We start from the raw sequence: 26,866 nt of genomic DNA, 5'->3' as shown, positions 1-26,866 counted from the left end.
TCCTTTGAAGACCTAACAAAGATATAGTCATATTATCATAAGCCAAACAATCTCATTTTTATAAGAACAATTTATCAGAACTGTGAGTTCCCTGCTGTATCATTTAAGTGAAACTAAGAGAAATGAGCAAGTGAGGATGAAAGACAGGAAGAAAGTTGGAAACGCAAGAAAATCTTGGAAAAAATAGATAAATATTCTACTCAGTAAATGCTTTCTGTCGTCTCTGACAGAGTAGTGACCCTCTCCAGAGAGGCTCCAGAAAGTACAACTCTGCTTGGTAATGATTAGATTGGTGGTTAGACCACCAGTCCCACAGAACGGTATGACTTATATGCTGTTTTCCAATACCAGAATTGGCAATCTAATTTACAGTACCTAGCCCTCTTGCAAACAGCGAGGCCTCCATCTAAAGGATGTCATGCTTTTAGGGGCACAACTATTTAACCTCAACAGCCGCAATTCCTTATGAGCTAGGCTCATCCTTCATTCTCTACACTGTGGCTAATAGATGGATTCAATAATACTCTCTCAGAAATCGAGTACTCTGGGGCTGCTTTTATGTACAGGGAGAGAAGCAATCCACAGCATCTGGTGTCTGAAGCCCAAGATAGCTGACGTCCACAGTAACTCAAATTGCCACACTTTCGCTCATTCAAGGAACAGCATTAGGAGAGAGATCCAAGATGGCTGATCACTAGCAACTCGGGATTATAGCTCCCAGTGAAAGCACAAAAAACGAGAGGATGCCATACCTTCACATGAATTCTTGTTGCTCACGCACCAGGAGATTCCCAGCAGAGGAGCCCCACGGGTCGCCAGAGCGATTCTTGTGACCGGCGAGGCGGTTTTGCCGGCACCTTGGAGCGTCGGTTCTTGGTGCAGAGTCAGAAAAGCACCATCAATCTTAATGCCGCTGATTTGGTCGGCGCAGTGGGTTGCTCAGATTTCGGTGCTGAGAATCAATAAGTTGGACGTCCACTCGGAAACCCAGTTACAAAGATGGTAATTATAAAGACCACCGATGGATAAATCTACAATGAAGGGAAGAAAACAGCCAAAAAAGGCTGAGAATACCCAACATCAGAACGCCTCTCCCTCAGCAGGGGATCATAGTTCCTCATCAGCAACCAAACAAGGCCTGATGGAGAACGAGTGTGTTCCAATTACAGAAGCAGGCTTCAAAATGTGGATAATAAGAAACTTCTGTGAATTAAAAGAACTTGTTCAAACCCAATCTAAAGAAACAAAGCATTTTGAAAAAAGGTTTAACGAAATGTTAACAATAATACACAATTTAGAGAGGAATATAAGTGAATTGATGGAGCTGAAAAACACAATACGAGAACTACGTGAAGTATGCACGAGTTTTAACAGCCGAACTGATCAAGGAACAGCATTAAAACCAAAACCATCACACTGAAAATCCTCAGGAGGTGGCATTTAAAATACAAGACATACAAATCTTGCCTCTGAGAACTGTACAGGGCAGAATCTATAAGGCCAATATGTAAGGCCTCTTCAAAAGCATTTAAAAAGCAAATTTTTTTTTTCCATTAACTCTTGCTCTCTGTATGAGACAGGTCCAAGCAGAGGTACAGAACTAGCGGGAGATAGATATTAAGAGATTTATTGCACAGAATTGGCTTACAGATTATGGGAGTTGGCTAGGCATGTTCACAAGCCTTCAGGAAGGGCAGCCTGAAAACTCTTAGGCACAAGCTGAAGCTGCTGGCCACGGCTGGTATTTCTTCTTCAGAGACGCCTCTGTTGTATTTTTAAGACCTATCACCTGATTGAATCAGGGCCACTCAGGTGATCTTATTTAAAGTCAACTGATTATGTGCACTTTAATCACATCTGCAAAATACAACAATGGCCTAATTAATGCTTGATTAAATAACTACAGATTGGACTTAAGCCTAGCCAAGCTGACACATAAATCTAACCACCATAATTTCCTATCAAAATTTTCAAAAAGTTGACTACTTTAGCTTTCTGTACTAATAATAAGAACAAAACTAATAGCCAGGAGAGAAGATGTAGTCACACCCTGGGTAGTATAAGTATCCTAGGTCCCTATCCAGAAATCTGAAATAGACATTTTTTTTAAAAAAGGCATGAGCTGTCTGGGTGCAGGGTGGCTCACATTTGTAATCCCAGCACTTTGGGAGGCTGAAGCAGGCAGATAATTTGAGATCAGGAGTTCCAGAGAAGCCTTTCCAACATGGTGAAACCCTAATTCTACTAAAAATACAAAAATTAGCAGGGTGTTGTTGTGGGTGCCTATAATTTCAGCTGTTCGAGAGGCTGAGGCAGGAGAATTGTTTGAGCCTGGGAGACGGAGGTTGCGGTGAGCCAAGATAGTGCCAATCCACCCCAACCTGGGCAGCAGGGTGAGATTCCATCTCAAAAAATATAAATAATAAAAAAAGAAAAAAAAGTATGTGAGGATGTAGCTGAAAGAAGAAAGGTTCTACCTAAAGTGGATTCACAGTATTTGATGAAGGAGGAAAATAACATTTTAACATAATTGTGTGGTTTTGTTCCTTATGGCTTTCATTTCCTTTAATTCCTGTTTATTTCCTGATCATTTCTTCATTTTGACTAAATTCAGAGCTGTCCGTTGTTTCATGGAAATGTTGCAAAATCCAGGAATGGAAAAAAAAGGGGAGGGCCTTGGTAGGGCTGCGGTTAACACCCAACCTATTCTACTAAGTTTTAAGTCAAGAAGGGGAGAAATGATCAATATTTCATACAACCTAAAAGTAGAATAATCTGTGTTTCTTATTTCATTAGATTTATCCACACATCTGGATAAATGTGTGAAAAAGAAAACAATTTTTTTTAATCTAACATAGGAAAGATCAAAAGAAATATCCCAGAGGGCTGTGACATCCCATAGCCTGTGTACTGAAACTATTCCCATAACATGCTATAAAGGAGCACAGCACTCTCAAAGAAGAAGAGAGTTCATTTGGTTAGAAAAATAATGATATTTATGTGAAATGGCCTTGCCCTGGGAACTATTTCAGTATTTGTTGCCCTGGAATGAATTTAACCAGAAACTTGTTAGATCAGTGTCCTTCCTACCAACAATTCACATAGAATATTTATGGCTGACGTATTTACCACCTCCTTCTACAACTTAACAAATACGTTTACCACAAACTACCTTAAATTATGTCAAAGTTTGAATCTGAGACTTCTAATTAGATGTCCTAATCACTTGATTAGGTATCGTCATAGTTTTAACATTGCAAAATAGCTATATGTGAAAATGACAATAAGGTAAATTCATATGACAGTTTTATTCCATAGGAAGCAACATGCACAGGAACTCTCAGATTGCATGTGCTGTCAGTAAGATGCAGGTCTCAGAGTTATAAAGGCCTGAAAATGCATAGACCTTGGAGTTTGAAGTATAATTTGATGACATGTTGCTGCCATTCCTTACCTGTTCATCTTCTAGCTGATGCACTGACTTATCTTAACAAGAACTGTTACATCCTGGTCCAAGTTTGCTTCCCCAGGAACTCACAACCAAGGAAACTCAACCTTGTTGAAACTCTTACTTCCTTACCATTAATGGCAGGTTTGGATTGCCTGTGGGGTTGCAGCTGATGTGTAACCTCTGCCTCACTCAAGCATATTGTTAGTCCATAGCCCTGAGTGCAGAAATAATTGACAACCTGCTCTATCTCCTTCTGTATAAGCCTGCAGGGCATAGTCATCCACGTTAAACAACTGGTGGGTGACTGCTTCAAATATTGTAGGTTTCTACTCAATCCTGCTCAAGGGCAAGAACTTTCTGGAGGAGGAAAAGGAAATCTTTATATCAGTGTTCAATTTTTTTGGTTGCATCACTGATCAGGATGACAGAAAGAAGACTGGATATTCTAAAACAGGAGGCACATCCATCTAAATCCACTGGACACAGACCAAAGATAAAACGGAGCTATGCACATAACATTGCCACTCATGTTGAGCAGCTTTTTAATCTGTGTAGCAGTAGACATATGTTGTGTTTTAAGATAGGCAGAAAATAGACTTTTCCAATTTGGATAACTTAATTTAAATGTATTACCTTTTCAATTTTTTTTTTTCAGAAGTGTAGAAATATTTTGCCACAGACACAATGTTCTTTTTATTAGTCATTGTCACCACACTGGTCATCTATTGGTACATAACAAACTACCCCAATACTTAGTGACTTAAAATAATTTATTATTTCCTCATGTTTCTGAGAGCTGACAGGCACCCCTGGGTGAATCCTGCTCTGGGTCTTTCACATGATTGCAGTCACATGACAGATGAAATTGAAGTCATTTGAAGACACCTTCCCCCATATGTCTAGGATCTAAACTGGGAGGAATAGAACAATTGGGAATTGCTGGAGGTCTCTTTCTCTCCCTTTCTATCCCTGGAGCCTGTCCACGTATCTAGCTTGGGGATCTCCATAACATGAAATGTCAAGGCGTTGGATGTCTTATCGAGTGCCTAAGAGGGTCTTCTCAAAGGAAGGAAAATGAATCTTCCAATTCTTGAGACCTGGGTCTAGAAATAGAAACAGCATCACTAATACAATGTCTATCCATATTCAAGGGGAAAGATCTCTATATCTTGATAGAAGGAATGTCAAAAATATGGCATTTAAATCCAATATAGCTACCAATAACAGCAAGTCACTTTTTTTCATTAGTGTATTTTGCATTTGAAGTACCAGTTCATGTTCCCTAATGATTAATAATGACCTTTTAGGAATTACATATGCAAATACTTTGTGACCTGTATGTGATTAGAGCAGTGTAGGTTATGAGAAGTTGAATTCATTTTGACATAATTCATCATAAGGCCACCTATGGTATGCATTCAGAGTGCAGGTTCAAGTAAACACTGATAGTTCGTTAGAGTCATGCACATTATATATTTTATATAATATAAATTTGATTTTTATTTTCTGTAAGCAAATATTATGTAACATCAACTTCAATGGCTTCTACAATATGAAATTTCCCAAACCTATAATCCCCTTCTCTAAAAATGGAGAGAAGATATGCATATATTTATATTACATAGTTATCCAAAATATGCATGTATTGTGCACACAAGAGCATGTTCAAATGTAACCTAATCGGATCAATGAAAATACATTTGGCTGCAAGTAATATAATGGCAACATGTCAATGGTTTACATATAGACATGTAATTATTTCTCACAATAAGAAGTTTGAAGACTGTGGTTCCAGAGCGGCAGCAATGATATAACAGCTAACACTGGGTTCTTACAATTTATTTCTCTGTCCTTTTTCACATGCTGATTTTTCTTCCTTAGTTTTCTCACTTATAGTGAGAAAGTCAAAAAACAGCTTTCACTACATCAGCCATTATTGTCTAATTCCACATCCCAGATCTGTGGGAAATGAACGGCAAAGCAATTTTTTTTTAATCAGTGAAATAAACCTTCACAGAAACCTCTAGTAGATATTCCCCTTTATTTTCCATACCAAAACTAGGATATATGCTCACTTCAAACCACCTCAAACAAGGCCAGATTTTGTTTTTACTCAATCAAAAGGCCTCTATGTAATCGATACAATATCTTAAATAAAATTGTGTAAGCAATAAGAAATGAGAGAATGGCTTTTTTTTTTTTTTTTTTTTTTTTGACAGAGTCTCACTCTGTCTCCAGGCTGGAGTGCAGTGGTACAATCTCAGCTCACTGCAACCTCCACATTCTGAGTTCAAGCAATTCTCCTGCTTCAGCACCCCAAGTAGCTGGAATTACAGGTGCCTACCACCATGCCTGGATAATTTTTTTTTTTCTTTAGTAGAGATGGGGTTTCACCATGTTGGCCAGGATGGTCTTGATCTCCTGACCTCGTGATCCACCTGCCTTGGCTTCCCAAAATGCTGGGATTACAGGTGTGAGCCACTGTGCTCAGCTGAGAGAATGGGTTTTATGGCCATGAACAGAATCTATTAATGAGTTTTTAGTGGATTTATATTATAAAATGGCATTGTTTTGTCATAGTTTCCAATGAGGACAGTGGTCTTCCATGTGAGTCTCTAAATTATCTAGCCTTATCTATGTTAGTGCTGTCTCTGACTGTTGCCTCCTGATTTTATTAAGTGAAAATTTGCCAAACTTCCTGATAGGAAGATATTTATCTGACAGACTTGAATATCTATGTATAATTTCTAAAAGGGCTTTAATTATCCCCTCATGACAGGTATAAGCTAGAAAATAGGGGTAATCTACAAAAACATCACCTATGGTACCCCAAACTGACAGTATTTTGATCCTTCCGTCCTTAGAAATTGCATTGTTCCTGTCTTCTCACCCTAAAATATAAAATTGAGATCCAAGTTCCCTACTTTGATAGAATCCAATAATTCATAATTATCATCAACCAGCACAGTCACGTACTTAAATCATAGCCCTATATGTCACTCTAATGCAAACTCTCACATTTGTGAATTAGTTTCAATGAGAAAACCAAGGCAAATTCTGAAGCTAAAATAAAAATGTGGGCTACTTTTAAAGATTTATTTATTCAGTAAAGTCAAAGTACAGCTTTGCTAAATGTTTCTAAACCTCTTCTCTTGGGGCATACTTTCACTAGGACTTTAAGTGACTGTTAGGAATCTCTTTTTCTATTTGGCTTAAATATTTAACTGGTGTTTTCTAGCCCTGTACTATTTTAGTTTTCCTAGAAGATAATTGTTATTTTCTCTTCTCAGCGAGGTACATATTAAGAAATCTGATGTCTCTACCCTCCTCTTTTTACTTAAATTACAATAATGGAAAGGTGTCCCTTTTTTTTCCACCAAGCAAGCTTGTGTTAAGCATCAACTCTGTGCCAGAAACTTTATCATCATCCAGACAGATAAGATCTCTCCCCTCACAGAGCACGTGATTTAATACAGTGTAAAGAACATTAAAAAAAAAAAAACCCACTTTGAGGGAACAAAGAGTCACTTAAAAAAAGATAGAAATATTATCAAGGTATATAGTCAACACGAAAATGTTTAGTAAATGTTTATATGAGAATTGAGTGGCTATGAAATATCAAGGTCCTTATGTAAAGAATCACTTAGTAGAGAGAAAAGAAAATATTTTAATTTTAATGGACACAGATTCCTTTATGTGTTGAAAAAATTGAGTCCAGATTTATCTTTTAATGTGCTAATAATACTATTGAAGGTCAAAATATTAGTGAGATGATTTGATAAAAAAGGAAAATTAAACACAAACATCTGTGTGATAGGAGTTATTGGAATAGGTAGATTCACTTCTAAATAACTGATGGATAAAAGAGAAAAAATATATATGAGTATTTTAACAAGCTTACCAAAAATGTATTCAAATAAAGTAAAATGCACTTTGCAAATTAGGAAACATTTTTAACTTGGTAAACCTAGCTTGCAGAAAACACTGAAAACCCCATAAAGTATTCTCAGAAAAATGAATTGAGTTTTGGGGGAGGAGACCTTCACATCAGAAGAATAAACTTTTTAAATTGACCTTAGTTTCTTTCCTTTCTCTGTCTCCTTATTTCTGATCCTAAGAGTCATGGCCTCATGTACGTAAAACTCCAAGCAAAATAAAGGCTTAAAGAAGGTTTGACAGTAGTTAATGAAGCCTAACTCCCACTCTAGAGATATTCCAAGATTTTGATTGCCAAACCCTGAGCATCTGCATCTTTGCTGTACTCGGGGGTTTTTGCAGGATCTGTTGACCAGGAGGCTGACAGAATGCTAAATGTGCAGAGAGTACAAGGCATTTTTTTCCTTCAAGTTCTACCTAGTATGCTTAATCCCCAATTCTCCTCCCTGCCACCATATGAAGCACAAAATGTTGATAATTAATGTCTGCAACTCTCTAGATACATGCTGCCCTAGCTACCTCAAGGCAACTGCACATGCACTTTACAAAGCTTAGCAACTATCCAGAGTCACCTAAGAAGGAAATGCGAATGAAGAACTGCCTTCAAACACTGCAGGGACTAGACAGACTCAAAACCTCAACGGTGACATTTGAACAGTAGTGACAGATTACGGACCAGGAGAAGTGGCTCCGCCCTGAAAGGACCACAGGTTTCTACTTTAAAAGAAGGGAACTAAATGCTGAAACACACACTGCACACAGACAATGCATTGTCATTGCTAAGTTGGCATTGTAAGTGGTAAGTAATAACAGTCAATGTCAAAAAACCTGGAAATAAATAGAACTGCAATGTCTTTTAAGCAAGTTTTATCACTGTCTTGGTTTAGGCTAAATCGTGTCATAGAATAAATTATTTTGGCCCCCAAATAGAAGGAAATTTTATAAAAATGTAAATAACAAGTAGTCAAATATTTTTAAAACTCTATTCATAAATTATCTTAGCAATCTTTCAAAAATTTTGAAATCAGTTTATACAATATATGTATAATATAATATGTCTTAAACTTCCCTTAAAGCAGTAAACGTGATTTACTTAACAAACTAACACATGTTGTATATAAGGATTAGCAGCTGTTCTGTGAGACAGTTGCTGGAAGGCAAAAGTTTTCAATGATCAAAAAATTAATAAAGTCATTCATTTACAATAAGTGTTGCACCTGGATTTACTGAGTTACATATTTGGTCAAATTGCAAAAAAAAAAAAAAATCTGTTTTATTTGGTTACGAAAATTGTTTAGATATTAAAAGGTACAAAGTAATTGTTTATGGTGATCATTTGACATTTTTAAATACAACATAATTTAAACTAAATAAAGGGCAAAATTTATGAAAATATTTACTACAAAACATTTGCAAATGTTAAGATTAACTATAAGAGAGTTTATAAATTATATTAAAATACTTTCGATGCAAATTAAAGGAAATAATTTAAATGTGCAGCCACTGAACACTCTTTAAGACTAATTTACTAATGTGATTATTCCTTTAGACAAAATACAATTATTTGTTGCCAATTATAACTGAAAATTAAGAGAAAAATGTTCTTTTCCAACAAATAGACATCAAGAATATCTAATTAAATAGGAACCCTGACCTGGAATGCACGATATGTCATTTCTGTTTCTGGCATTTCTAGATATTTAGTGATCTAGGGAATAAAAATAATGATGAAGGAATTTAGTTTCTTCATCCGTTTTTTTAAGGAGGTGAGATGGATTAGATAAAATCTCTTATCATATGTCAGGCACTGTAGCAAAGACTTGTCCTTATTAACTCATTTAATAATCACACTTTATCTATCAGGTGGGTACTGTTCCTATCCTCACTGTACAGGAAACTAAGGCTTAGGTAATTTAAACAAATCGCCCACAAAGACAAAATTCAAAGTCACACAGTTGAAATGACCTTTAAGTTCTCTTTTACTGCTGCCATTATAATTTTAAAATACCATTTAAATACGACTTCAATTAAAATATTGAATTTAAATACTTGAATTAACATGAGTTTTAATAGTTGAATTTAAATACAACTTTAATTAAAGTGGGGTAGTTTAATCCCTATGTCTACAAACACTGTTTCCACAGCAAATCATGGTTTTTAGGATCTATGCTGTGAAATTCATGGTTTCCATAATTTCAAGACAGACACATATTGTACCAAAATGCTGCACCAAGTTGGTACATGAGTTATGCCCAGTTCTAACCAGGAACTGATTTTTAGTCTGCTAGTTCTATTATTTATTTATTTATTATTGTTACTTTTATTTTATTTATTTATTGTTTTGAGACAAAATCTCTCTCTGTCACCCAGGCTGGAGTCCAGTGGTGCAATCTTGGCTCACTGGGGCATCCGCCTACTGGGTTCAAGCAGGTCTCATGCCTCAGCCACCCTGTGGCTGGGACTACAGGCGTGAGCCACCACACCTAGTTATTGTTTGTATTTTTAATAGAGATGGGGTTTTGCCTTGTTGGCCAGACTGGTCTCAAATTCCTGACCTCAAGTGATCCACCAGCCTTGGGCTCCCAAAGTGCTGACATTACAGATGTGAGCCATCATGCCGGCCTCAGTCTATGTAATTTTCAATGCCATTATCTAGTTAAAACCTAGGCTTAAATATAAAGTGCTCAAAGATAACCAAGACAGTTCCCAAACTGCATTTCACTTTGATGACCCAAGAACTTAAGGAAGATAAAGCAATATTATTCATTTGAAGAGTCAAAGAAATAGATTTAGAGGCAGCACAACGATTATAGAATGAGGCAGGGACAAGGGAGACATAGGAAAAAATACTTCTGAACACTGAAGTTTCTGCCAAAACTACTCAAGAAATTTAGTTTTGTCTTTAACTCCATTTCTAGGCAGCAGGAATGCTAGAAAATGCTACCAATACAGATGATATTTCTAATGTAACAAAATCAGGAACTCAAGTTTTCTGAACATTTGGTATGCAATATTCTATATATTATTATTTAACCGTCTTTTTTTTACTCATGAAAGATTAAAATATGTTATGGGAATGGTAATGATACATAATACATATTTAAGTGCTTAATAATTTACATTTTGTTAATTATTTTGACTGATTTTGGGTAAAGATTGTTACAACACATAAGCAGGCCATCTGCTGCTGTTAGAATTATTAATAAATACTCCCTGAACTAAGTATTTTAATTAAAAATAAAATGCTGCATGCATTAAAGCCCATCTTAAGTGGGATGCTCCAAAAGGAATTAATAGTGTATCCAGCTGCCAATCTCTAAATAGTTTGAAAATATTACAAACTTTTATTCATGAGAAAATGCCTGAATTTGGATGATTAGGGAGCAATCTGTTGAGTCCTCTGAAGCCTTCTGCTGTGGAGAATCCAAGAGTACATGAATCAATGAAAATAATATTCCCTTTTTTATATACTGTTTCACAAAATTAAAAGTGAGTCAGACCAGTGCTAAGGTTTTCTTCCTCTTAATTCTATCTTTTTGAGTTTTAACTTAAGAAGGAGAGCAATTGGTATTAATCATTTGACAATTAGTCACCTTGGAAACTAGGAACTTATTTTGGGATAGTGTATTGTTAAAAGCCAGTCTCTGCAGTCAGTCAAGGTTTGAATACTACCTCCTCATTTTCTAGCTATGTAACCCTGAGAAATTAACTCAACCGTTCTGTGCCTCCGTGTTCCCATCAGTAAACTGAGGATAACAGTGTCATTCCCTTCATATGAATATAATAAGGAATAAGAGTTAATAATATAATGGAACTGAGTAAGCACTTTGTACTAAACAAGTGATTAATTAATAATGGGTCTTGGAATTATTACTTTAGCATTACTGTCATTACTCAAAGTACCTTTGCAACTTTTGTTTGAAGATTGCTTTTGAAAGAGAAGTCACATGCTTTTGCATTTTTCTGAGGATATGGCATGTCCTCAGGATTCAGTTTTTGAAGTTGGAACTGATTTTTCTTTTGTAATTCAATGTCAATTAGAACAAAGGGAAAGAGGAAAGTGAGGAAACTTGGTAATGCCATTTTTAATCAAAAGGGGCACATGACAAGTAAGAAAAGACATATGTACAGTTTCTAAATTTTCAGAAACCTATTGTATCTGTGTATGACTTTTAATCACTATTAAAACACAAGATCAATGCATGGAGTGAGGGAGCAATTGATGAGGAAAAGCAGGAAGAAAGAGGTAAGGTTGAGAAAAGAAAGAGATTAGGTAGAAAGTTCAAGAAAGTAAACAAAGAGAGACTCAAGAAGCGTGTAAAGAAGTCTGGAGCTCTGAATCAAACTTCTAAGAAAAAAAAAATCCTTTCTTTTTATGTCAGGCCTTTGAGACTGAAGGTTTAGGTTGTACCCTTGATAGTGCTGTTAACATGCATGGACTCTGACCCCTGGCACAAGGTAGCAAGTCCCTGTCCACGATGACAAGACTCCACTACAAAATGGGGCTCATTCACATGCCTGGAAGCAACCGAGTTTGGGGTAGCTATTAAACCTGAGATATTCAAGGACTAACTTGAAGCAGTGCAGTTTCTACTGCCAGAGTTCTCTGCGGTATGTGGGCCTGTGGGGAAAACTGGAGCCCTCTCTGAATGAAAAATTAACCTGCTCTGTGAAGTCCTTAAAACTGCACAAGGCACATTCACTTACACCATTGGATTAGATCACCAGAACTACTCTGTAAAATCGCTATTGTTATCCCAGCTTTAGAGATTAGAAAACTGAGCCTCAAGGAGCCTAAGTGGCTTTCTTCAGGTCACAGAGCCAGAGAGTGCAAGAGTCAAGTGTCAACACAGAATTCAAAGCTAATTGCTTTTTATTGTCTGTCCAGTGGTTTTCAAACTGTGCAGTGTAGAAACCTCTGGCTACTTTTGGTGCCTTAAGGAGTAGCTCAGAGGTAAGGTGGTCCCTGAGCCGACCACCCTCTGCCCCTCCCACCCTCCGCCCTTCTACTCCACAGACAGCTCTGGTGATGGGGTTTAAACATCAAAGTCCAACTAAAAATCTTTTAGCAAAATCATTTTAACTAAGTTTGTTTTTTTTTTTTTTTTCAAAATTAATCTGGAAATCCCTCCATTACAAATTCCCTGAGAATACCATATCCCATATAACTCTTTCAATTGGAAGATGCTCATTACAACTGATTGTACTCATTCCAGGATTGATAGACGAGATCAACAACTGATTGTACTCATTCCAGGATTGATAGACGAGATCAACTTTCTTGCTTCATAACAGCACTTCCAGACTTATTAGTCGATATATGCCTAGTTCATTCCACGCAATAATGTAATAACTTCACAATCTATCTTATCTAATGTAAAATATTGAAATGATTTGCAATCTGTTCCCACCAGTGAGTGACATGAACTGATCTGATTGATAATATTGCAGAATAATTGCCAGTAGAGAAAAGTTTGATCTAGATCAATGCTGCTCAAGGTATGATCAGCAAGCTGTTACATCTGAGATAAATCTGTGCCAGAGCACATATCTATACATTGCTTCCTTCACATGGAGAAAGTCTTGTTACAAAACAAAAATAAAAACAAAAGTTAGCTGAACTAAGCAGAGTGCTGAGTTGGGTTACATTCTAGGACTGCTCCTTGTGTTGTTCCTATACAGAAACAGTTTGTCTAGGACACTTTGATTGCACTTTCTAAATTTCAAAGGTGTTTTTGCCTTAGAAACTTGCTTCCCACCCAAACGGTCATGATCAGTTTTCTCAGCTGCCAGCCTCTTTTACTATTCCTTCTGCTTTTATTGCCTGCTCAGTGCCCTAGCCTCTAAATGCCAGCCTTTTCTGTGACCCTGTCTTTGGACTGAGATCATATCCTTGAGTCTTCCTCTCTTTGCTCATGCTGAATGAATTTGCTGAATCCCTGACTTCAAAAACCTTTTATATACATTTTACTTTTATCTCTGACCTTGACTCTTCTTCTGAGCTTTAGACTCTATTTTTAATTGCCCACTAGCCATCTTTATCAGATTTTAGTACAGGTACCTACAATTTAATGTTTCTAATGAAAAAGAATCTGCCCCATACTTCCTTCTCAACTATATAGTCAAAACTTTTATATTGTTAAGATTGCACAAACAATGACAAATTTAAGAGGAGAGGAGAAAAGGAGAGAACAGAGAATAAAAGTTTTGGCTGTGTATCAGAATATTCCAAGGAACTCATTAGTTTTAGTAATGATTGCATTAAGATGCTCCCAGAAAATGTCATCATAATCTAGTTTTTCATCTCGGACCTCAGCTGTCTTTTGTTCTGGCCCCTCAATTCTGTAGTATAGTCAGCAGCTTCAGAATTACATCATTTCTTCTCAGCAGGTCCAAACCCAAAGAAAGATCCTCTCCTCCCAATGTATCAATATATGCCAAGAATATCCCATACTGTGATTTCCCATCTATGGTACTGGCAATAGAGTCAGCTACATTTAAAACATGGATTGCAGAAAGGAGGCAGGATCCATCTCCAATAGATACATGAAATTATTTTCATATAAAAAATAATGGAGAAGGGTGTGGTGGCTCATGTCTGTAATCCCAGCACTTTGAGGGTCCAAGGCGGATGGCTCATATGGTCAGGAGTTCCAGACCAGCCTGGCCAATATGGTGAAACCCAGTATCTACTGAAAATACAAAAATTAGCCAGGCATGATGGTGGGTGCCTGTAGTCTCAGCCACTCGGGAGGCTGAGGCAGGAGAATCACTTGAACCCAGGAGGCGGAGGTTGCCGTGAGCTGAGATTGTGCCACTGCACTCCAGCCTGGGTGACAGAGCAAGACTCTGTCTAAAAAGAAAAAAAAAAAAATAGATAGCCATACTATTCAGCCTAAAGCATTAACTCCTCTATTATCTTTGGTTAATCAACTTGCCAGGCATCCACTCAGACTTCTAATCTGTGAAGTAGGTAAACCTCACAGCTTCTCTATAACAACCCATACCCAATCCTATATCCACATCCAAGAACAAATCTTGTTTCTACTTCTGAAGGGTGTATAAAATCTGCCTTTACTTTCAATCCTAATTGCTATCATCTTCTTTTTTCTCTTACTTAGATTATTGCTACTAATTATTTCAACCGATTTTCCTGCCATCAGTTTCTATTCTTCCATTCCATCTATTTTTCTAATTAAACCCTAGGTTTTTTTCATACAGAATAAAATAACAATTTCTAAGATTAGTTCATGCATTTTTCATCAAAAAAATCTGTTCACTACACTTGAAAAATCTATAGAAGAGACAATCAGTCCCAAGAATATCTATCAGAACACATCTTCCAAGGGATTTCTGGGTCCATCAATTTTGAAATTCTTTAAGTCTGTTAATTCCATAATGCCTCACAAATACCTTCCTCCTCATCTATCTGCTCTTTTCTTAAACTCCCTTCTGCTGTACCGTGTGTCCTTCCCTGCTGTGACTCTAGCTCCTACTGCTGTCTTTTCTTCGAAAGCTTTTAACTATACCTGCAGGAATCCCAGTCACCCTCAATATCTTTCCATTGCATTCCTGCCTAACAGAAACTTGGCTTTCCCTGAGGATGTCATCTCCTCTGTAGCCCTCTTAACTGGAAGATGCTCATTACCACAGAATACACTCATTCCAGGGTTTTTAGATGAGGAAATCACCATTCTTGCTTCTCAGATGCACTTCCAGGCCAATTCTCAGTCACTGAGACACTGAAAATAATTATGTCTGGTAATAACACCATCTTCATCTCCTCAGCTATTGAATAACAATCCCTGGTCTTTTCATTCACTGAAGACCTTAATACCAGAATCACTAAGTTTCATTTTACTTCATGTTCTGCCACGATCCTGAGTTACTTCAATGTGCATCAGTAAGACCCAACTGGTAACATAATTCTTCAATTAATTTTCCTCATTTTCAGTGACTTTGACCTCATTTCTTCTGAAATATTTCACTCTTATGTTGGTATCTTAGAAAAGTCATTCACACACAATTTGTATTTAAAGAACCCTGCTCTCCAGCCACATCCTCCTATCTTTTCTGCTCTCTTATTCTTTATCTTCTATTGCCCATTTTTTCTTTTCTTTTTTTTTTTTTTTTTTTTTTTGTCATAGGGATTTCCAGTTCCTTGGCTGCTTTATTTTATTCCCATGAGCAGTTTCTTCTGTTCACTTCCTGGGCTAACTAACTTAAAGTCCCTTACAGTACACTTTCCTCAGTATGTTCAATTTTTTCCCCCATTGTTTCATAATTTTATTGTCCTAGAAAGCAGTAAACTGGATGAATCCATCTCAATTTTTAAGGCCTCCGTCTAGTCTGCTGAGTGCTGCCATTAAGCTTTTTACTTCAAATTTTATTCAGCTCACATGTTTTTATCCCCATCAAACTCAAGAATATTAGATGATTATTTCACAGAAATAGTAGATCACCTCATAATGTGCTTGACCTCTTTATATGCCTATCTCCCTCTATTGACATGCTGAAAACAAAAGTTATGTCTTAAAAACACCATTTTTAATACTGGTGTTTAGCACATTCTAGTTATTGAGTGGACATTATTAAATAGATGCCATATTGTTACATTATTCATCTTTCATGCAATGGAGTATATGTTTCATATATAAATAAAAAGTTCTGGAAATTTTTATTATTCAATATGTTAAATTTGAATTTATACTTACTATCCTAGAATGTATTATTTTTACAAAGAAAAAATTATACTTTTTTTTTTGCTCTTTTTTAAAGAATCTTAGTTACTCAAGTTATTGAAATGGAAATGGTGTTTTGGCTATTTAAGACAAATTGGATTTGGTACAAAAATAGTTAAACAGAATAGAGAATACAGAGATAGACTTAAAAATAACAATCACCAATTTCATGATAAAGTTGGCACTGTGTTATGGTGGAGAATGGATTATCTCTTTAGTAAGCAATGTATGACCCACTGGGCCTAATTTACACAAAGTATAAAAAGGCAAATGACTTGAACATGTGAACACATTTTACAAAAGCAATTAAAGCAAATGACCAATAAACATATGTAATGGTGCTTAACCATGTTAGTCTTTAGGGCTACCCTCTGATGGAATGACTAAGATGAAAGATAAAAATGCCAAAATTACAAAAATGTGGAGCCACTAGAATTCTAGTACATCACTGATGTGGGTGTTCATGGGAACAGCCACTTAAAAAGCTGTTAGTATCTATTAAACATACACATGTATATGTATAAACATACACTTGCATATGTGTATAAACATATATGTTTACATATGTAAACATATATGTGTGTGTTCATGTGTGTATATATATTATATATATACACGTATATATGACTTAGTAGTTATTCTGCTAGAATTATGTTGTGATTTTCACTAAAAGATATGTATGAGAATGTTTATAGTTGCACTATTTACAAAAGCTCCAAGTTGGAAACAACCAGATGCTTAACAATGATCAAATAGATAAATAACTTGAAGCATAATCACAGAATGGAATATTATGGAGCAGTGAGAATAGATTATAGTACAACATGCAACCATGTGAATAAATCTTACAAACATGAATTTGAGCAAAAGAAGCCACACACAAAAGATCCCATGCTATTTTATTTAATTTATATAAAATATACAAACAAGGAAATCTAATATATGTAGTCAGAAGTTAGGAGAGTAATTATCTTTGGTGGGAAAAGGTTGGGTTAGTCACATGAAAAAGTCAGATGAATAACTTCTGGGTGCTGAATACAAAGACATGTTCTAAAATTAACACCTATGTGAATTTACAGTATATATATATATTATATATATATATGTTATATATATATACATATATAATATGTTATATATATATACATATATAATATGTTATATATATACATATATATTATATATGTATATATAATATATATATATAAAATGCTTCCATAAAAAAACTTAATTACCTCAAAATAATAAAAGCCACTTATGACAAACCCATAGCCAACATCATACTAAACAGGCAAAAGCTGAAAGCATTCCCCTAAAGAACTAATAAAGGACAAGGATATCCTCTCTTACCACCCCTATTTCACATAGCACTGGAAGTCCTAGCCAGAGAAATCAAGCAAGTAAAGGAAATAAAAGGCATCCAAATAAAAAAATAAGAAGTCAAACAATCACTCTTCACTGATAATATGATTCTATATCTAGACTCTACAGAATCACATAGATTCTATATCTAGAACCCAGAAGCCAAGGCTCCTGGGGCTGACAAAAAACTCGGTGAAGTTTTAGGATACAAAATCAATGTATAAAAATCAGTAACATTTATATACACCAATAATGTCCAAGCTGAGAGCCAAATCACAAACAGAATCCCATTTCCAATAGCCAAAAAATGAAATACCTAGGAATACATTCAGCCAAGGTTATAATCGATCTCTACAAGAAGAACTAAAAAACACTGCTAGAAGAAACCACAGATGACATAGATAAAAAAACATCCTATTCGCATACATTGGAAAAATCAATGTTGTTAAAATGGCCATAGTACCCAAAGCAATCTACAGATTTAATACTATTTCTATCAAGCTAACAATGTCATTTCACACAGAATTAGAAAAATCTATATTTTAAAATTCATATGGCATGAAAAATAGAGTCCAACACCCAAAAAACTGCTAACTAAAAGGAACAAAGCCAGGGAAGCATCACACTACCCAACATCAAACTCTACTACAAAGATACCATAACCAAAACTCATAGTACTAGTACAAAAGCAGACACAGATCAGTGGGACAGAATAGAAACCCCAGAAATAAAGCTTCACACCTACAGCCTTCTGATCTTTGACAAAGTCAACAGAAATAAGCAGGGGAAAAAGAACTCTGTATTCAATAAATGGTGCTGGGATAGCTGGCTAGCCATATGCAGAAGAATGAAACTGGACCCCTACCTTGTACCATATACAAAAATTAACTCAAGATGAATGAAAGATTTCAATATAAGACCTCAAACTGTAAGAATTCTAGAAGAAAACTTCGGAAACACCATTCCAAACATTGGCCTTGGGAAAGAATGTAAGACTAAGTCCTCAAAAGCAATTGCAACAAAACAAAAATTGACAATTGTGACCTAATTAAACTAATGAGCTTGTGCACAGCAAAAGAAACTATCAACAGATTAAGAGACAGCCTACAGAATACGAGAAAATATTTACAAACATTGCATCTGACAAAGGTCTGATATCTAGAATTCATAAAGAATTTAAACAATTCAACAAGAAAAAAACAAGTAGCCCCACTACAAAGAGAGCAAAAGGCATGAAAAGACACTTCTCAGAAGAAGTCATCAAGTGGTCAACAAACATATGAAAAAAATTTCCACATTATAATCATCAAAGAAATGCAAATTAAAACTACAGAGATACTATTTCACACGAGGCAGAATGGCTGTTATTGGTAAGTCAAAAATAATAACGTACTGGTGAGGCTGCAGAGAAAAGGGAATATTTACACATTGTTAATGGGAATGTGAATTAGTTCATGCACCATAGAAAGCACTTTGGAGATTTCTCAAAGAACTTAAAACAGAACTACCATTTGACCAGCAATCCCATTACTGGGTATATATCCAAAAGAAAACACATTTATCTACCAAAAAGATGTGTGGACTCACATGTTTATCACAACAGTATTCACAATAGCAAAGATAGCAACCTAGGTGACATCAATGGTGGACTGGATAAAGAAAATGTGGCACATATAGGCTGTGGAATACTACACAGCCATATAAAGGAATGAAACCATGTCCTTTGCAGCAACATTGGATACAGCTGGAGGCCATTATCCTAAGCAAATTAATGCAGAAACAGAAAACCAAATACCATATGTTCTCACTTAAAAGCAGAAGCTAAACATTGGGTACACATCAAGATGGCAACAACAGACACTGGAAACTACTAGATGAGGGAGGGACAGAAGGGATCAAGGGTTGAAAAACTGTTGGATACTGTGCTCGCTACCTGGGTGAGAGGATCAATTACACCTTAAGCTTCAGCATCATTCAATATACACATGTAACAATCCTGCATGCATACTTCCTAAATTTAATTTTAAAGTTGAAATTATTTTAAAAAGTTAATATATTTGATACCTATGGTATATAAAGCATCTTTGAAATGAGATGTTAAAAGAAATAAATATATAAATGCATAAATTGAGGACAAATAAGGAAAGGGCCAAAGTTCAGAGAGTAAACTCTTGTGAATTTAATATAGAGGCCTATGATGCTTAGCAAGTCATAAAAAATATAAACTATTCAAAATTGAATCATAGATTTACTTGGGTTCAGCTCTATGGCCTCCTTCAATCCAGGTTGACATTATTTGGTGACTACTGGCTTAAAAAATGTTTTTTAGTACATTTCAAGAGCCTTGCACAATAGAATAAACATAGTTTGTAATTCACCATCCTCCTTTGTCTTTATCACAACAGAATAAACTGTTCTGTTTTGTCCTGGATGATCATTTGGCATTACTTTTCACTTTTAATTATCTTTACACACAAAGTTTTCCAGAAATTCATGGTGCCTATAAACAAAATTTGCATGTCAGAAACAGTGTCTTATTTTTAAAAGGATGTTTGCTTCCTAATTTAAAAGTTATATTGCTTTTGGCACATACTGAAAAGAAAAGCCATCAAATAAGATGTAGGTAGTGTTAAATGACTAAAGATTATAAAAAGCTTTTATAACCTGGAATCCCAAGTTACACACTAGCTAACAGGCATTCAAAGAATGTGACATTTTATGGCAAAGTATAAAGAAAAGTTGCTATAGTAAAGCAATTTATTTTCTTTTTTTGTTGTTCTGCACTCATCTGTGATAAATACAGCAAGAAAAGACTACAGGTGGTTATTTAACAGGCAGAAAAATCAAAGCTAAACTACCTATTTCTGAAGAGTACCTTTAGGTAAAAGAGAAAGCCTATTATCACTGAGAAGCATTAAGCTAATTAATAATTAATTTAGGAATTTTCATTGGTCATTACAAGATTTAACAGCAATAAATATTAGCATTTTAAAAACTATTTGTGCAAGACATTTCATAGAAGAGTAAAAATAAAATCTGATAGCATGTATTTAACTGAGGTAGATGATCTAGAAATTCATGGCACACTGGTTCTTTTCCAAATTTATAATCTGGGATGGTAACAGTTACACAAGCATTTTTATAGTACAGGCACTCTGCTAACTAACTAATATGGGTCATCTCCCTTAATAATTATAATAAAACTTCAAGGTCATGTAGTAATTTCCAACTATGGCTGCCATCAATTATTTCTTTCCCAATACAAGCATGCTGTCTATTAAGAGATAGAGTCTAATTTCCCTTTCTTGAACCTGAGTTGGCTTTGCGATTTCCTTTTGATAATTAAAATTGTGACCTCCTAGGTTATGAAAAGCCTTAGAACTTCTATTTGGGCCTTTTAGAATGCTTGGTCTCGGAACGCTTCTTAGAACTAGCCATTTTACTGTGAGAAGCCCAAGCCCAGAGCCAGATTCATAAGCATGCAAGCTGTGCTGGTACTATCTTGAAATTCCTAATAATTTTTACAAGAAGTTCCATACTTTCATTTTGCACTAGGATCTGTAAATTATGTAGCTGATCCTGCCCAAGCCACAGGCTGAATGCCCACAAGACAACCAGCATTACATACCAACAGTGCCAGTGAGCCCCCTTGGTCATTCAGCCAATTTGAGCATTTAAATAAGAGTAATCTCAGACAACATCTGATTACAACTTCAGAAGAGAGCTGCCTGGCCAAGCCCAGTCAATGCCTATAACCATGAGAAACAATAAAATATTATTCAAAGACCTTAAGTTTGGCTTGTTACCTGCAACAGATAAGTAAGACAAATAGGTACTGTTATTAATTCATTCATTCCTTGTAATAAGCCTATGAAGTAATAAATGTTATACTCACTTTGTTTTGTTTTGTTTTGTTTTGTTTTGTTTTGAGACAGAGTCTCACTGTTGTCGCCCAGGATGGAGTTTAGTGGAGTGCTCTCGGTTCACTGCAACCTCTGCCTCCCAGGTTCAAGTGATTCTCCTGCCTCAGCCTCCTGAGTAGCTGTGAATACAGGCACCCACCACCATACCTGGCTAATTTTTGTATTTTTAGTAGAGACGGGGATTTTGCCATGTTGGCCAGTCTAGTCTCCAACTCCTGACCTCAGGTGATCTGCCCTCCTTGGCCTCACAAAGTGCTAGGATTACAGGTGTCAGCCACTGAGCCTGACCTATACTCACTTTTAAGAACAATTTTTCTAAAAGCACAGTTAAAAGGTGCTGTCTGGTGTTGTCTAAACACATAGCCCAAGACCTAGATTCCTTGTCTTAATAGTAAATGTCTGACAAACAGCCATATTACATGATTTTCATTTGCAGTGTATTTTCTCTATTTTTGTTCCATTAGAATTATTCTCCAGATTCCAATCAAACAATTTCATTTATATATAATTCCAAATTATCGCTGATGAGATTTCTAAGAGTAATATCCCAGGTTGCACCTTCCAGTACCTCCTGATTTCCTCAAAGTTTCTAAACCTTAATAATTGTGGGTATCTTCGTTTTAATGCCAGCCAATTATGCTAATGGTAGTGCATTACTCACTCCCAGTGATGTATGCTCAACTTTTATGATTACGTCCTCTTCCATCCCCTGCAAGGTCATCATTAATTCCTAATTGCTCAAAATTATTTTCCCACACATACACACCCACGAGGCCCTTGTGATGGGAATTCATTTCTCAAAAGGGAATTTAAGACTAAGTCTCAGATGTTCAAAAACTGATGAACCAGGTAGTTGACCTGAATCAGCTAATTAAGCTATAGGAAGTCACCAGGGAAAGAAAAAGCATGTCATTAAGTTCACTGTATTGAAAAGTAACAATTTCAGGGTTCCTAGGAAAGCAAAGAGACACATTAAACAGAATTTTTTGAAATTTTGTTCCATTTTGACTATGATTTGATTTTTTTGTTTCTGGTATTAGCCTAAAGCACTTGAGTGAGACACCTAATAAACCATTTCTTTATTGAAATTGTTAATTATAAGCCTGAAAGTGAACTCTGAATTATTCTTCAGTTTGGGTTTGAATTGTCTCAAATTAAGTTGGACGAGTGTTAAGGAGAAAAAAAAACTTTTTAGAAATAATTTCTCTTCTAATGAGAGCTTTTTTCAGGGAATGTAATTGATGCTTGAAATACATCTGTATTCAAACACACAGCACAACCCACAAGGCATATATACATATATGTATATGAATATATCTTTCAAAAGAACAACCAGAAATCTATAACAGTAATTATGCATTCCTTTTTAATTAAGGGGTAAATATTGGCTACCTATTTGTAAAGCCAAAATATAATTATTATAAAATGCATTATCACTGGCCACTATATTCCAAGCTTCTTAGTATCTTTTTTCCAATTATTCCTTTACAAAAAGTAAAATATTAACCCCCAAAATACTTCTACTCTACTGTCCTTCTCAAATAAATATACATTTTAAAATAAAACAACATTATAGCATCTGATTTCTCCTGTGATCTCATTAAATGCTGAAGCTTTTTTTTTTTTAATTTTACTTTAAGTTATGAGCAGAATATGCAGGTTCGTTACATAGATATATGTGGGCCATGATGGTTTGCTGTACCTATCAACCAATGCTGAAACGTTTAAAATTACTTTTCAAATTTTCCATAAAAACATTGAATTATTTTATGTGTCACAGATTTTAAAAATAGAGCATAGTAAATATGTTTTAAACTTTTTGGTGATAGAGTGGTCAGTATGTTGTCATTTCTATATTCTGTAATATGAAAGTATACTTCAAGGCTTGAAGATACATAGATGATATTTGATAAATGCTTCCAGAATGAATGAATGAATGAATGAATGAATGAACAAAGAAGCCTGATCATAAACCCATAATTTCTCTAAATAACAGACCAATTTTATAATTGTTACTTTATTTCTTCTTTCAGCAATACTGAGAAACCAGCTGGACTTTCATGAGAACCATGGAATTGAGAGGAAACTTTTCACTAATATAAAGCTAAAGAAAACATAGTTTTTTATGTGTTACATAAGATGCAAATAAAAGGACCTGCTTAATTTTAATTCCACATTAAAATCTATTAATATATTGATTGTGAACTTCACGGAGAAAGCTATATTATTTGCTACTTCATCTCCAGTACCTAAACACAAGTGGCTAGTACATACTGTACTCAGCTAATATTGGTTAATTAGATAAACAAATGAATGAATTTAATTTTATTGCTTTATGACATTTTTATGTGATAATCTAAAACACTACTCCAGCTACAAAAGTTTGAAAAGGATTTTCCAGAATGCTATTGTGTCTCTGTTCCATTCCCCATTGATTACTGATAATTGTTAGCCACTATGTGTAATAACCTCAAATATTTTCCTTAGAGGAAACCATTGTAGCATATTTAAAACTTTGCTTTTGGGAAAAGCAACAAACCAAATGTTTCTCTTTTTGTTTGGCTGATGAATCACTTTACCTAATTGTATTAAGTTATCTATTGCTGCATAACAAATCACCCCAAATTTAGTGACTTAAACTTACAATAATTATTTATAGCCTCTAATACTTTTTTTGGTGATCAGAAACTCAGAAACAGAGCAGGGTCTGTGAGGTGGCAGTCTGATACTAGCCAGAGCTGAGTCATCTGGAAGGCTTGACTGGGACTGGCAGATTCATATCAAAGGCGACTGCCAAGTTGATTCCTCTCTATGTGGGATACTTTGGTGTTTTCATGGTGTGGCAGCTGGCTTTCCCCAGACTCAGCAATACAAGAAACCGAGGAAGAAGCTACAAGGCCTCTTGTAACCTAGTTTTGAAAGTTATGTGTCATACTTCTGCATTATTCTGTTGGGAACCCAAGTCAGCTCTGATTCAATGGGTAGGAGTAGATGGGTATGAATTCTCAGAAAAAAAAAATGATCTTAAAGGAACATCTTATAGACTGGTCACCATTCTAATTTTATATGTAAAAATATAATACAAAATCGTGTAAGTGCTTACATTATTTGAACTATAACAAAAAGAATTTGCCATTAATTCCAGGGAAGACTTTTTCACCTATATTGCTACATACCTCGATCCTTTAGGCTTTAAGTTAAATTGTCTTAAAAGGTTTCTCATGAACTTTTAGTTTCACAACATTGGAATAACCATTTAATTATAGTTAATGTGTTAGCCGCAATTTATTTCTTTGCTTTAAATTGACTTTATTCCACTAAATTTGCATTTGACATATACAAAATAATAAAACCACAGAAATTTTCACTGGAGTCTTTGAGCATAAATAAGGTCATTTCCCTTTAAAATGCTTTCCCCAAAGTGTTACCACTTAACTTTTTGATTAGAGCAGGGTCAACCTAAGCTCAGGGACTCATAGCATAGGGGAAAAAAAGCAAATCCAAATAAGGCAAAAAGAAGGAATACAGATATGAGACTCAGGAACTACTTAAATTATAGGAACCTGGGGTTGATGAAGTAACCACAGAAAGAAAGCTGCAATGTATGGGAGGAACCAGCCTGGAATGGCTTTAGCACCTTAATGCTGGACAGCGTCTCTGAAAAGTCTGTGAGCCACCCTCAGTCCCGCTCAGCAGGAACAAATGCAGGGCCCTGAGTCCAGAATCAGAATGATGGTCTTAGTTGTGAACTTACCATTTCAATAATATGTGGAAATGAAGATGTTGATATTACCTAATTGCTCTTTCTCAGGAATAATCATCAGGTAGTGTATTATTCTGTGTAATTTGCTACATTAATTTTCTCTACTTTATTCCAAAGACATGGATCAGCATTTTCTAAAATAAATAAGGGCTGCCTTGGGGAATTGTTGTCAAAAGCCACTAGGCCTTCATAAATTCAATTGAATACAAAATGTGACATTGTTACCTATCAATTTTAGAATTGTTTTTTCCTTGGGAATTCCTTATGTAGGTGTGAGAAAGGCTTGGACTTAAAATAATATATACATGAATAATGATTCCACACACACTAGTTATACCCATGGGCTGGCTACTTATGTGCTCTTTGCCTTCATTGCCTTACATATCAAATGGGAATAATACTTTACAGAGGTTTTTTAAAATAGAACTTCAGTAGGATAACATATATAAAGTGCCTGCTTATGAAATTTTTATTCCCTTCTCTCTTTTTCAGCTCTTCCTGATATGTAACACTATTTCTAGTAATATCAAATCAATTTGCTGTCAGGCAATATTTAATTTTTCAGTAATAAATTTTCCTAAAGTCTATGTTTTGAGGATTGCATATTTTGCTTATAAACTTTCTTTTTATTTGAAGGCACAAGGACAGTAATACCTCCTCATCCACCTTATCTCTAATTAATTCTTTTCATGAAATATTTTAATTTTTTTTCATCTATCATCATTCTTCAGATAATCCTCAATATATTTTTCGATGACGTCAAAAACTTTGGTCCCATTACCTATCTACTACTGTCCATCTCTCAGAGTTGTTTATTTTATATGAAGTAACATTGGATCGTTAGCTGATAAAATTGTCATTGATATTTTTATTTTCAATTTCTCTACCCTTTTTTCATATGTAAAAAAAATCAATACAGTAAAAGTTTAATGCAATACAAGAAAAATAAAAGTCTTGTTTACTTAGATTTTTAAACGCTTAAAACTTGCTACTCCAATTTCTTAAATTATTTTTCAATGATTCTATTACTCGTTATTTGCATGTCCAAATAGATATCTAAAACTCAATTAGTTCCCTCCTTGTTCTACAAACCTTCACATTCAAAAGTGAGACTGTTTTTTCTGATCTATTAGTAGGCATACATGTGTTAAATATAATTATAATTTTTTTTTTCCAATTTCAACTTACTGTTTCCCTTTTCTGGCTTTCAGCAACCAAGTTTTAATGTAAAAAAAAATGTGGAATAATGTACAAGTACCACTACATTATTTATGTGTGTGTGGGAATGTGATGAATATAGGACCTGCCCATTCTTACCGAATGTGTTATATTAGATATAAATGTGTTTCTCGTGGAAAAGCAGCTCATGATGTTAATTCTCTCAAGTGTAAGGTGTTACTGAAAATTCTCATACCCATTTCAGATCTAATATTTTTCTCTATCATCATTTTTATGTTTAATTTCAACCAAATGACATTGGAAAACCTTATTGCAGTATTCTGGTTTGACTGATATTTGAATAATGAATCACAAATCAAATTTGTATTATTTCTTAATAAGAAACAATAAGTTCACTAGTTTTCTCTACTTCCTTATTTAAAACATACTGCACTGTTGACTGACTCTGGGTGCTTGACCTAATTTTGAAAATAAAACCCATGTTACTACTTTTGGTTAGCAGAAATACTGT

At 35.1% G+C, this 26,866-nt stretch overlaps 1 long non-coding RNA gene across 3 annotated transcripts in view; it reads right to left on the bottom strand.

Annotated features, from left to right (window-relative positions):
* The window catches only part of LOC141581958 (uncharacterized), a 413,739-nt gene that overhangs the window by 103,300 nt on the left and 283,573 nt on the right, over positions 1-26,866 (bottom strand). The window contains exon 3 of one of the 3 annotated variants that reach the window (XR_012514783.1): positions 753-1,031. The exons of the other annotated variants lie outside the window; for them this stretch is intronic. This is a non-coding gene — a long non-coding RNA (uncharacterized LOC141581958). The remainder of the gene's footprint in view (positions 1-752; positions 1,032-26,866) is intronic. 3 annotated transcript variants of the gene reach the window in all.

The sequence above is a fragment of the Saimiri boliviensis genome, chromosome 18, assembly GCF_048565385.1.
Source record: "Saimiri boliviensis isolate mSaiBol1 chromosome 18, mSaiBol1.pri, whole genome shotgun sequence".
Lineage (NCBI taxonomy): Eukaryota > Metazoa > Chordata > Mammalia > Primates > Cebidae > Saimiri > Saimiri boliviensis.
This window is presented reverse-complemented; position numbering and strand designations above follow the sequence as displayed.